Genomic DNA, 9,865 nt, shown 5'->3' with positions numbered 1-9,865 from the left:
TTACTTGGCTCAAACATAAGCAACAACAAAGCTTCACTACTTCACCCGGTCCAAGCGCTGGCGTTTACCTGTGTCACCTGGCTCAAGATCAGGACCAACTTAAGAAACCTTCACTACTTCGCCTGGTCCAAGCGCTGGCATGTGATTACCTGTGTTACCTGCCTCAAAGATGAAAGCCAGTTCACCTATCTCGTCAACAGCCACCACGTTGAAAGCACCGCTTCTCGTCCGATCAGCGAAGTTAAGCGACGTTGGGTCTGGATAGTACTTGGATGGGTGACCGCCTGGGAACACCAGATGCTGTTGGCATCCGTCTTTTATTTAATTTCTCTTAACTTTTCACTTTGCGGTCCTGGTGACTCTTTTCTTTCATATAGCTTTCGGCCTTTCGTTATGTTTTCTATTTTTTTTTTCCATTTAATTTTAGCCTTTCTTTTTGCACCCTCTTCTTTTCTTTTCTTTTAGCTTTTAGCCTTTCTTTTTGCATTCCTCTTTTCTTTTCATCTAGGTCTTAGCCTTTCGCTTTGCATCCCTGTTTCGTTTCATTTAGCTTTTGGACTTTCGTTTGCACCATTTCTTTCCTTAAGCATTTCGTTTTCCGTCCTTTTTTTTTTCTTTCCATTTAGCTGAGCCTTTCGTTTTTTGGAGATTTTGACGCTGGTTACGTAACTTTATTTATTCATTAATTAATTTATTTATTTTTACTTCACCGGGGTCCCAGCGCTGGCATGTGTTTACCTGTGTTACTTGGCTCAAACATAAGGAGCAACTTAACAAAGCTTCACTACTTCACCCGGTCCAAGCGCTGGCGTTTACCTGTGTCACCTGGCTCAAAGATCATGACCAACAGAAACCTTCACTACTTCGCCCGGTCCAAGCGCTGGCATGTGATTACCTGTGTTACCTGCCTCAAAGATGAAAGCCAGTTCACCTTTCTCGTCAACGGCCACACCACGTTAAGCACCGCTTCTCGTCCGATCAGCGAAGTTAAGCGACGTTGGGTCTGGATAGTACTTGGATGGGTGACCGCCTGGGAACAACAGATGCTGTTGGCATCCGTCTTTTTATTTAATTTCTCTTAACTTTTCACTTTGCGGTCCTGGTGACTCTTTTCTTTTCATATAGCTTTCGGCCTTTCGTTATGTTTTCTATTTTTTTTTCCATTTAATTTTAGCCTTTCTTTTGCACCCTCTTCTTTTCTTTTCCTTTAGCTTTAGCCTTTCTTTTGCATTCCTCTTTTCTTTTCATCTAGGTCTTAGCCTTTCGCTTTGCATCCCTGTTTTCGTTTCATTTAGCTTTTGACTTTCGTTTTGCTCCATTTCTTTTCCTTAAGCATTTCGTTTTCCGTCCTTTTTTTTTTTTTTTTAGCTGAGCCTTTCGTTTTTGGAGATTTTGACGCTGGTTACGTAACTTTATTTATTTATTTATTATTAATTATTTTTTTATTTTTACTTCACCGGGGTCCCAGCGCTGGCATGTGTTTACCTGTGTTACTTGGCTCAAACATAAGGAGCAACAACAAAGCTTCACTACTTCACCCGGTCCAAGCGCTGGCGTTTACCTGTGTCACCTGGCTCAAAGATCAGGACCAACTTAAGAAACCTTCACTACTTTGCCCGGTCAAGCGCTGGCATGTGATTACCTGTGTTACCTGCCTCAAAGATGAAAGCCCGTTCACCTTTCTCGTCAACGGCCACACCACGTTGAAAGCACCGCTTCTCGTCCGATCAGCGAAGTTAAGCGACGTTGGGTCTGGATAGTACTTGGATGGGTGACCGCCTGGGAACACCAGATGCTGTTGGCATCCGTCTTTTATTTAATTTCTCTTAACTTTTCACTTTGCGGTCCTGGTGACTCTTTTCTTTTCATATAGCTTTCGGCCTTTCGTTATGTTTCTATTTTTTTTTTCCATTTAATTTTAGCCTTTCTTTTGCACCCTCTTCTTTTCTTTTCCTTTAGCTTTTAGCCTTTCTTTTGCATTCCTCTTTTCTTTTCATCTAGGTCTTAGCCTTTCGCTTTGCATCCCTGTTTTGTTTCATTTAGCTTTTGACTTTCGTTTTGCACCATTTCTTTTCCTTAAGCATTTCGTTTTCCGTCCTTTTTTTCTTTTCCATTTAGCTGAGCCTTTCGTTTTGGAATTTTGACGCTGGTTACGTAACTTTATTTATTTATTTATTAATTAATTTTTTTATTTTTACTTCACCGGGGTCCCAGCGCTGGCATGTGTTTACCTGTGTTACTTGGCTCAAACATAAGGAGCAACTTAACAAAGCTTCACTACTTCACCCGGTCCAAGCGCTGGCGTTTACCTGTGTCACCTGGCTCAAAGATCAGGACCAACTTAAGAAACCTTCACTACTTCGCCCGGTCCAAGCGCTGGCATGTGATTACCTGTGTTACCTGCCTCAAAGATGAAAGCCAGTTCACCTTTCTCGTCAACGGCCACACCACGTTGAAAGCACCGCTTCTCGTCCGATCAGCGAAGTTAAGCGACGTTGGGTCTGGATAGTACTTGGATGGGTGACCGCCTGGGAACACCAGATGCTGTTGGCATCCGTCTTTTTATTTAATTTCTCTTAACTTTTCACTTTGCGGTCCTGGTGACTCTTTTCTTTTCATATAGCTTTCGGCCTTTCGTTATGTTTTCTATTTTTTTTTCTTTTCCATTTAATTTTTAGCCTTTCTTTTTGCACCCCTCTTCTTTTCTTTTCCTTTAGCTTTTAGCCTTTCTTTTGCATTCCTCTTTTCTTTTCATCTAGGTCTTAGCCTTTCGCTTTGCATCCCTGTTTTCGTTTCATTTAGCTTTTGGACTTTCGTTTTGCACCATTTCTTTTCCTTAAGCATTTCGTTTTCCGTCCCTTTTTTTTTTTCTTTCCATTTAGCTTAGCCTTTCATTTTTGGAGATTTTGACGCTGGTTACGTAACTTTATTTATTTATTTATTAATTAATTATTTTTTTTATTTTTACTTCACCGGGGTCCCAGCGCTGGCATGTGTTTACCTGTGTTACTTGGCTCAAACATAAGGAGCAACTTAACAAAGCTTCACTACTTCACCCGGTCCAAGCGCTGGCGTTTACCTGTGTCACCTGGCTCAAAGATCAGGACCAACTTAAGAAACCTTCACTACTTCGCCCGGTCCAAGCGCTGGCATGTGATTACCTGTGTTACCTGCCTCAAAGATGAAAGCCAGTTCACCTATCTCGTCAACGGCCACACCACGTTGAAAGCACCGCTTCTCGTCCGATCAGCGAAGTTAAGCGACGTTGGGTCTGGATAGTACTTGGATGGGTGACCGCCTGGGAACACCAGATGCTGTTGGCATCCGTCTTTTTATTTAATTTCTCTTAACTTTTCACTTTGCGGTCCTGGTGACTCTTTTCTTTTCATATAGCTTTCGGCCTTTCGTTATGTTTTCTATTTTTTTTTCTTTTCCATTTAATTTTTAGCCTTTCTTTTTGCACCCCTCTTCTTTTCTTTTCCTTTAGCTTTTAGCCTTTCTTTTGCATTCCTCTTTTCTTTTCATCTAGGTCTTAGCCTTTCGCTTTGCATCCCTGTTTTCGTTTCATTTAGCTTTTGGACTTTCGTTTTGCACCATTTCTTTTCCTTAAGCATTTCGTTTTCCGTCCCTTTTTTTTTTCTTTCCATTTAGCTGAGCCTTTCGTTTTTGGAGATTTTGACGCTGGTTACGTAACTTTATTTATTTATTTATTAATTATTTAAGTTATTTATTTTTACTTCACCGGGGTCCCAGCGCTGGCATGTGTTTACCTGTGTTACTTGGCTCAAACATAAGGAGCAACTTAACAAAGCTTCACTACTTCACCCGGTCCAAGCGCTGGCGTTTACCTGTGTCACCTGGCTCAAAGATCAGGACCAACATAAACATTCACTACTTCGCCCGGTCCAAGCGCTGGCATGTGATTACCTGTGTTACCTGCCTCAAAGATGAAAGCCAGTTCACCTATCTCGTCAACGGCCACACCACGTTGAAAGCACCGCTTCTCGTCCGATCAGCGAAGTTAAGCGACGTTGGGTCTGGATAGTACTTGGATGGGTGACCGCCTGGGAACACCAGATGCTGTTGGCATCCGTCTTTTTATTTAATTTCTCTTAACTTTTCACTTTGCGGTCCTGGTGACTCTTTTCTTTTCATATAGCTTTCGGCCTTTCGTTATGTTTTCTATTTTTTTTTCTTTTCCATTTAATTTTTAGCCTTTCTTTTTGCACCCCTCTTCTTTTCTTTTCCTTTAGCTTTTAGCCTTTCTTTTGCATTCCTCTTTTCTTTTCATCTAGGTCTTAGCCTTTCGCTTTGCATCCCTGTTTCGTTTCATTTAGCTTTTGGACTTTCGTTTTGCACCATTTCTTTTCCTTAAGCATTTCGTTTTCCGTCCCTTTTTTTTTTCTTTCCATTTAGCTGAGCCTTTCGTTTTTGGAGATTTTGACGCTGGTTACGTAACTTTATTTATTTATTCATTAATTAATTTATTTATTTATTTTTACTTCACCGGGGTCCCAGCGCTGGCATGTGTTTACCTGTGTTACTTGGCTCAAACATAAGGAGCAACTTAACAAAGCTTCACTACTTCACCCGGTCCAAGCGCTGGCGTTTACCTGTGTCACCTGGCTCAAAGATCAGGACCAACTTAAGAAACCTTCACTACTTCGCCCGGTCCAAGCGCTGGCATGTGATTACCTGTGTTACCTGCCTCAAAGATGAAAGCCAGTTCACCTTTCTCGTCAACGGCCACACCACGTTGAAAGCACCGCTTCTCGTCCGATCAGCGAAGTTAAGCGACGTTGGGTCTGGATAGTACTTGGATGGGTGACCGCCTGGGAACACCAGATGCTGTTGGCATCCGTCTTTTTATTTAATTTCTCTTAACTTTTCACTTTGCGGTCCTGGTGACTCTTTTCTTTTCATATAGCTTTCGGCCTTTCGTTATGTTTTCTATTTTTTTTTCTTTTCCATTTAATTTTCAGCCTTTCTTTTTGCACCCCTCTTCTTTTCTTTTCCTTTAGCTTTTAGCCTTTCTTTTGCATTCCTCTTTTCTTTTCATCTAGGTCTTAGCCTTTCGCTTTGCATCCCTGTTTTCGTTTCATTTAGCTTTTGGACTTTCGTTTTGCTCCATTTCTTTTCCTTAAGCATTTCGTTTTCCGTCCCTTTTTTTTTTTCTTTCCATTTAGCTGAGCCTTTCGTTTTTGGAGATTTTGACGCTGGTTACGTACCTTTATTTATTTATTTATTTAATTAATTATTTTTTTTTTATTTTTACTTCACCGGGGTCCCAGCGCTGGCATGTGTTTACCTGTGTTACTTGGCTCAAACATAAGGAGCAACTTAACAAAGCTTCACTACTTCACCCGGTCCAAGCGCTGGCGTTTACCTGTGTCACCTGGCTCAAAGATCAGCACCAACTTAAGAAACCTTCACTACTTTGCCCGGTCCAAGCGCTGGCATGTGATTACCTGTGTTACCTGCCTTAAAGATGAAAGCCAGTTCACCTTTCTCGTCAACGGCCACACCACGTTGAAAGCACCGCTTCTCGTCCGATCAGCGAAGTTAAGCGACGTTGGGTCTGGATAGTACTTGGATGGGTGACCGCCTGGGAACACCAGATGCTGTTGGCATCCGTCTTTTTATTTAATTTCTCTTAACTTTTCACTTTGCGGTCCTGGTGACTCTTTTCTTTTCATATAGCTTTCGGCCTTTCGTTATGTTTTCTATTTTTTTTTCTTTTCCATTTAATTTTTAGCCTTTCTTTTTGCACCCCTCTTCTTTTCTTTTCCTTTAGCTTTTAGCCTTTCTTTTGCATTCCTCTTTTCTTTTCATCTAGGTCTTAGCCTTTCGCTTTGCATCCCTGTTTTCGTTTCATTTAGCTTTTGGACTTTCGTTTTGCACCATTTCTTTTCCTTAAGCATTTCGTTTTCCGTCCCTTTTTTTTTTTCTTTCCATTTAGCTGAGCCTTTCGTTTTTGGAGATTTTGACGCTGGTTACGTAACTTTATTTATTTATTAATTAATTATTTTTTTTATTTTTACTTCACCGGGGTCCCAGCGCTGGCATGTGTTTACCTGTGTTACTTGGCTCAAACATAAGGAGCAACTTAACAAAGCTTCACTACTTCACCCGGTCCAAGCGCTGGCGTTTACCTGTGTCACCTGGCTCAAAGATCAGGACCAACTTAAGAAACCTTCACTACTTCGCCCGGTCCAAGCGCTGGCATGTGATTACCTGTGTTACCTGCCTCAAAGATGAAAGCCAGTTCACCTATCTCGTCAACGGCCACACCACGTTGAAAGCACCGCTTCTCGTCCGATCAGCGAAGTTAAGCGACGTTGGGTCTGGATAGTACTTGGATGGGTGACCGCCTGGGAACACCAGATGCTGTTGGCATCCGTCTTTTTATTTAATTTCTCTTAACTTTTCACTTTGCGGTCCTGGTGACTCTTTTCTTTTCATATAGCTTTCGGCCTTTCGTTATGTTTTCTATTTTTTTTTCTTTTCCATTTAATTTTTAGCCTTTCTTTTTGCACCCCTCTTCTTTTCTTTTCCTTTAGCTTTTAGCCTTTCTTTTGCATTCCTCTTTTCTTTTCATCTAGGTCTTAGCCTTTCGCTTTGCATCCCTGTTTTCGTTTCATTTAGCTTTTGGACTTTCGTTTTGCACCATTTCTTTTCCTTAAGCATTTCGTTTTCCGTCCCTTTTTTTTTTTCTTTCCATTTAGCTGAGCCTTTCGTTTTTGGAGATTTTGACGCTGGTTACGTAACTTTATTTATTTATTTATTTATTAATTAATTTTTTTATTTTTACTTCACCGGGGTCCCAGCGCTGGCATGTGTTTACCTGTGTTACTTGGCTCAAACATAAGGAGCAACTTAACAAAGCTTCTCGACTTCACACGGTCCAAGCGCTGGCGTTTACCTGTGTCACCTGGCTCAAAGATCAGGACCAACTTAAGAAACCTTCACTACTTCGCCCGGTCCAAGCGCTGGCATGTGATTACCTGTGTTACCTGCCTCAAAGATGAAAGCCAGTTCACCTATCTCGTCAACGGCCACACCACGTTGAAAGCACCGCTTCTCGTCCGATCAGCGAAGTTAAGCGACGTTGGGTCTGGATAGTACTTGGATGGGTGACCGCCTGGGAACACCAGATGCTGTTGGCATCCGTCTTTTTATTTAATTTCTCTTAACTTTTCACTTTGCGGTCCTGGTGACTCTTTTCTTTTCATATAGCTTTCGGCCTTTCGTTATGTTTTCTATTTTTTTTTCTTTTCCATTTAATTTTTAGCCTTTCTTTTTGCACCCCTCTTCTTTTCTTTTCCTTTAGCTTTTAGCCTTTCTTTTGCATTCCTCTTTTCTTTTCATCTAGGTCTTAGCCTTTCGCTTTGCATCCCTGTTTTCGTTTCATTTAGCTTTTGGACTTTCGTTTTGCACCATTTCTTTTCCTTAAGCATTTCGTTTTCCGTCCCTTTTTTTTTTCTTTCCATTTAGCTGAGCCTTTCGTTTTTGGAGATTTTGACGCTGGTTACGTAACTTTATTTATTTATTTATTTATTAATTAATTTTTTTATTTTTACTTCACCGGGGTCCCAGCGCTGGCATGTGTTTACCTGTGTTACTTGGCTCAAACATAAGGAGCAACTTAACAAAGCTTCACTACTTCACCCGGTCCAAGCGCTGGCGTTTACCTGTGTCACCTGGCTCAAAGATCAGGACCAACTTAAGAAACCTTCACTACTTCGCCCGGTCCAAGCGCTGGCATGTGATTACCTGTGTTACCTGCCTCAAAGATGAAAGCCAGTTCACCTTTCTCGTCAACGGCCACACCACGTTGAAAGCACCGCTTCTCGTCCGATCAGCGAAGTTAAGCGACGTTGGGTCTGGATAGTACTTGGATGGGTGACCGCCTGGGAACACCAGATGCTGTTGGCATCCGTCTTTTTATTTAATTTCTCTTAACTTTTCACTTTGCGGTCCTGGTGACTCTTTTCTTTTCATATAGCTTTCGGCCTTTCGTTATGTTTTCTATTTTTTTTTCTTTTCCATTTAATTTTTAGCCTTTCTTTTTGCACCCCTCTTCTTTTCTTTTCCTTTAGCTTTTAGCCTTTCTTTTGCATTCCTCTTTTCTTTTCATCTAGGTCTTAGCCTTTCGCTTTGCATCCCTGTTTTCGTTTCATTTAGCTTTTGGACTTTCGTTTTGCACCATTTCTTTTCCTTAAGCATTTCGTTTTCCGTCCCTTTTTTTTTTTCTTTCCATTTAGCTGAGCCTTTCGTTTTTGGAGATTTTGACGCTGGTTACGTAACTTTATTTATTTATTTATTAATTAATTAATTTATTTATTTTTACCTCACCGGGGTCCCAGCGCTGGCATGTGTTTACCTGTGTTACTTGGCTCAAACATAAGGAGCAACTTAACAAAGCTTCACTACTTCACCCGGTCCAAGCGCTGGCGTTTACCTGTGTCACCTGGCTCAAAGATCAGCACCAACTTAAGAAACCTTCACTACTTTGCCCGGTCCAAGCGCTGGCATGTGATTACCTGTGTTACCTGCCTTAAAGATGAAAGCCAGTTCACCTTTCTCGTCAACGGCCACACCACGTTGAAAGCACCGCTTCTCGTCCGATCAGCGAAGTTAAGCGACGTTGGGTCTGGATAGTACTTGGATGGGTGACCGCCTGGGAACACCAGATGCTGTTGGCATCCGTCTTTTTATTTAATTTCTCTTAACTTTTCACTTTGCGGTCCTGGTGACTCTTTTCTTTTCATATAGCTTTCGGCCTTTCGTTATGTTTTCTATTTTTTTTTTCTTTTCCATTTAATTTTTAGCCTTTCTTTTTGCACCCCTCTTCTTTTCTTTTCCTTTAGCTTTTAGCCTTTCTTTTGCATTCCTCTTTTCTTTTCATCTAGGTCTTAGCCTTTCGCTTTGCATCCCTGTTTTCGTTTCATTTAGCTTTTGGACTTTCGTTTTGCACCATTTCTTTTCCTTAAGCATTTCGTTTTCCGTCCCTTTTTTTTTTTCTTTCCATTTAGCTGAGCCTTTCGTTTTTGGAGATTTTGACGCTGGTTACGTAACTTTATTTATTTATTTATTAATTAATTATTTTTTTTATTTTTACTTCACCGGGGTCCCAGCGCTGGCATGTGTTTACCTGTGTTACTTGGCTCAAACATAAGGAGCAACTTAACAAAGCTTCACTACTTCACCCGGTCCAAGCGCTGGCGTTTACCTGTGTCACCTGGCTCAAAGATCAGGACCAACTTAAGAAACCTTCACTACTTCGCCCGGTCCAAGCGCTGGCATGTGATTACCTGTGTTACCTGCCTCAAAGATGAAAGCCAGTTCACCTTTCTCGTCAACGGCCACACCACGTTGAAAGCACCGCTTCTCGTCCGATCAGCGAAGTTAAGCGACGTTGGGTCTGGATAGTACTTGGATGGGTGACCGCCTGGGAACACCAGATGCTGTTGGCATCCGTCTTTTTATTTAATTTCTCTTAACTTTTCACTTTGCGGTCCTGGTGACTCTTTTCTTTTCATATAGCTTTCGGCCTTTCGTTATGTTTTCTATTTTTTTTTCTTTTCCATTTAATTTTTAGCCTTTCTTTTTGCACCCCTCTTCTTTTCTTTTCCTTTAGCTTTTAGCCTTTCTTTTGCATTCCTCTTTTCTTTTCATCTAGGTCTTAGCCTTTCGCTTTGCATCCCTGTTTTCGTTTCATTTAGCTTTTGGACTTTCGTTTTGCACCATTTCTTTTCCTTAAGCATTTCGTTTTCCGTCCCTTTTTTTTTTCTTTCCATTTAGCTGAGCCTTTCGTTTTTGGAGATTTTGACGCTGGTTACGTAACTTTATTTATTTATTTATT

General features: G+C 41.2%; 12 non-coding genes and 1 pseudogene across 12 annotated transcripts; all 13 read left to right on the top strand.

The window, feature by feature from the left end:
- Positions 1-192: 192 nt before the first annotated feature.
- On the top strand, positions 193-309 carry LOC126990764 (5S ribosomal RNA). The gene has a single exon (XR_007744713.1). It is a non-coding gene; the product is annotated as a 5S ribosomal RNA (ribosomal RNA).
- Positions 310-938: 629 nt separating this feature from the next.
- LOC126990765 (5S ribosomal RNA) lies at positions 939-1,055 on the top strand (annotated as a pseudogene).
- Positions 1,056-1,685: 630 nt separating this feature from the next.
- LOC126990763 (5S ribosomal RNA) lies at positions 1,686-1,804 on the top strand. Its single transcript, XR_007744712.1, has one exon. It is a non-coding gene; the product is annotated as a 5S ribosomal RNA (ribosomal RNA).
- A 630-nt stretch (positions 1,805-2,434) lies between these two features.
- Positions 2,435-2,553, top strand: LOC126990762 (5S ribosomal RNA). Its single transcript, XR_007744711.1, has one exon. It is a non-coding gene; the product is annotated as a 5S ribosomal RNA (ribosomal RNA).
- Positions 2,554-3,204: 651 nt separating this feature from the next.
- Positions 3,205-3,323, top strand: LOC126990761 (5S ribosomal RNA). The gene has a single exon (XR_007744709.1). It is a non-coding gene; the product is annotated as a 5S ribosomal RNA (ribosomal RNA).
- A 647-nt stretch (positions 3,324-3,970) lies between these two features.
- On the top strand, positions 3,971-4,089 carry LOC126990760 (5S ribosomal RNA). The gene has a single exon (XR_007744708.1). It is a non-coding gene; the product is annotated as a 5S ribosomal RNA (ribosomal RNA).
- A 649-nt stretch (positions 4,090-4,738) lies between these two features.
- On the top strand, positions 4,739-4,857 carry LOC126990759 (5S ribosomal RNA). Its single transcript, XR_007744707.1, has one exon. It is a non-coding gene; the product is annotated as a 5S ribosomal RNA (ribosomal RNA).
- A 654-nt stretch (positions 4,858-5,511) lies between these two features.
- On the top strand, positions 5,512-5,630 carry LOC126990758 (5S ribosomal RNA). The gene has a single exon (XR_007744706.1). It is a non-coding gene; the product is annotated as a 5S ribosomal RNA (ribosomal RNA).
- A 647-nt stretch (positions 5,631-6,277) lies between these two features.
- Positions 6,278-6,396, top strand: LOC126990769 (5S ribosomal RNA). The gene has a single exon (XR_007744719.1). It is a non-coding gene; the product is annotated as a 5S ribosomal RNA (ribosomal RNA).
- A 651-nt stretch (positions 6,397-7,047) lies between these two features.
- LOC126990768 (5S ribosomal RNA) lies at positions 7,048-7,166 on the top strand. Its single transcript, XR_007744718.1, has one exon. It is a non-coding gene; the product is annotated as a 5S ribosomal RNA (ribosomal RNA).
- Positions 7,167-7,816: 650 nt separating this feature from the next.
- On the top strand, positions 7,817-7,935 carry LOC126990767 (5S ribosomal RNA). Its single transcript, XR_007744717.1, has one exon. It is a non-coding gene; the product is annotated as a 5S ribosomal RNA (ribosomal RNA).
- A 651-nt stretch (positions 7,936-8,586) lies between these two features.
- LOC126990766 (5S ribosomal RNA) lies at positions 8,587-8,705 on the top strand. Its single transcript, XR_007744714.1, has one exon. It is a non-coding gene; the product is annotated as a 5S ribosomal RNA (ribosomal RNA).
- Positions 8,706-9,357: 652 nt separating this feature from the next.
- Positions 9,358-9,476, top strand: LOC126990757 (5S ribosomal RNA). Its single transcript, XR_007744705.1, has one exon. It is a non-coding gene; the product is annotated as a 5S ribosomal RNA (ribosomal RNA).
- Positions 9,477-9,865: the final 389 nt, after the last annotated feature.

The sequence above is a fragment of the Eriocheir sinensis genome, unplaced genomic scaffold, assembly GCF_024679095.1.
Source record: "Eriocheir sinensis breed Jianghai 21 unplaced genomic scaffold, ASM2467909v1 Scaffold1960, whole genome shotgun sequence".
In the NCBI taxonomy this organism is placed as follows: domain Eukaryota; kingdom Metazoa; phylum Arthropoda; class Malacostraca; order Decapoda; family Varunidae; genus Eriocheir; species Eriocheir sinensis.
The sequence above is the reverse complement of the archived record's forward strand: the minus strand, read 5'-3'. Positions and strand labels throughout refer to the sequence as shown.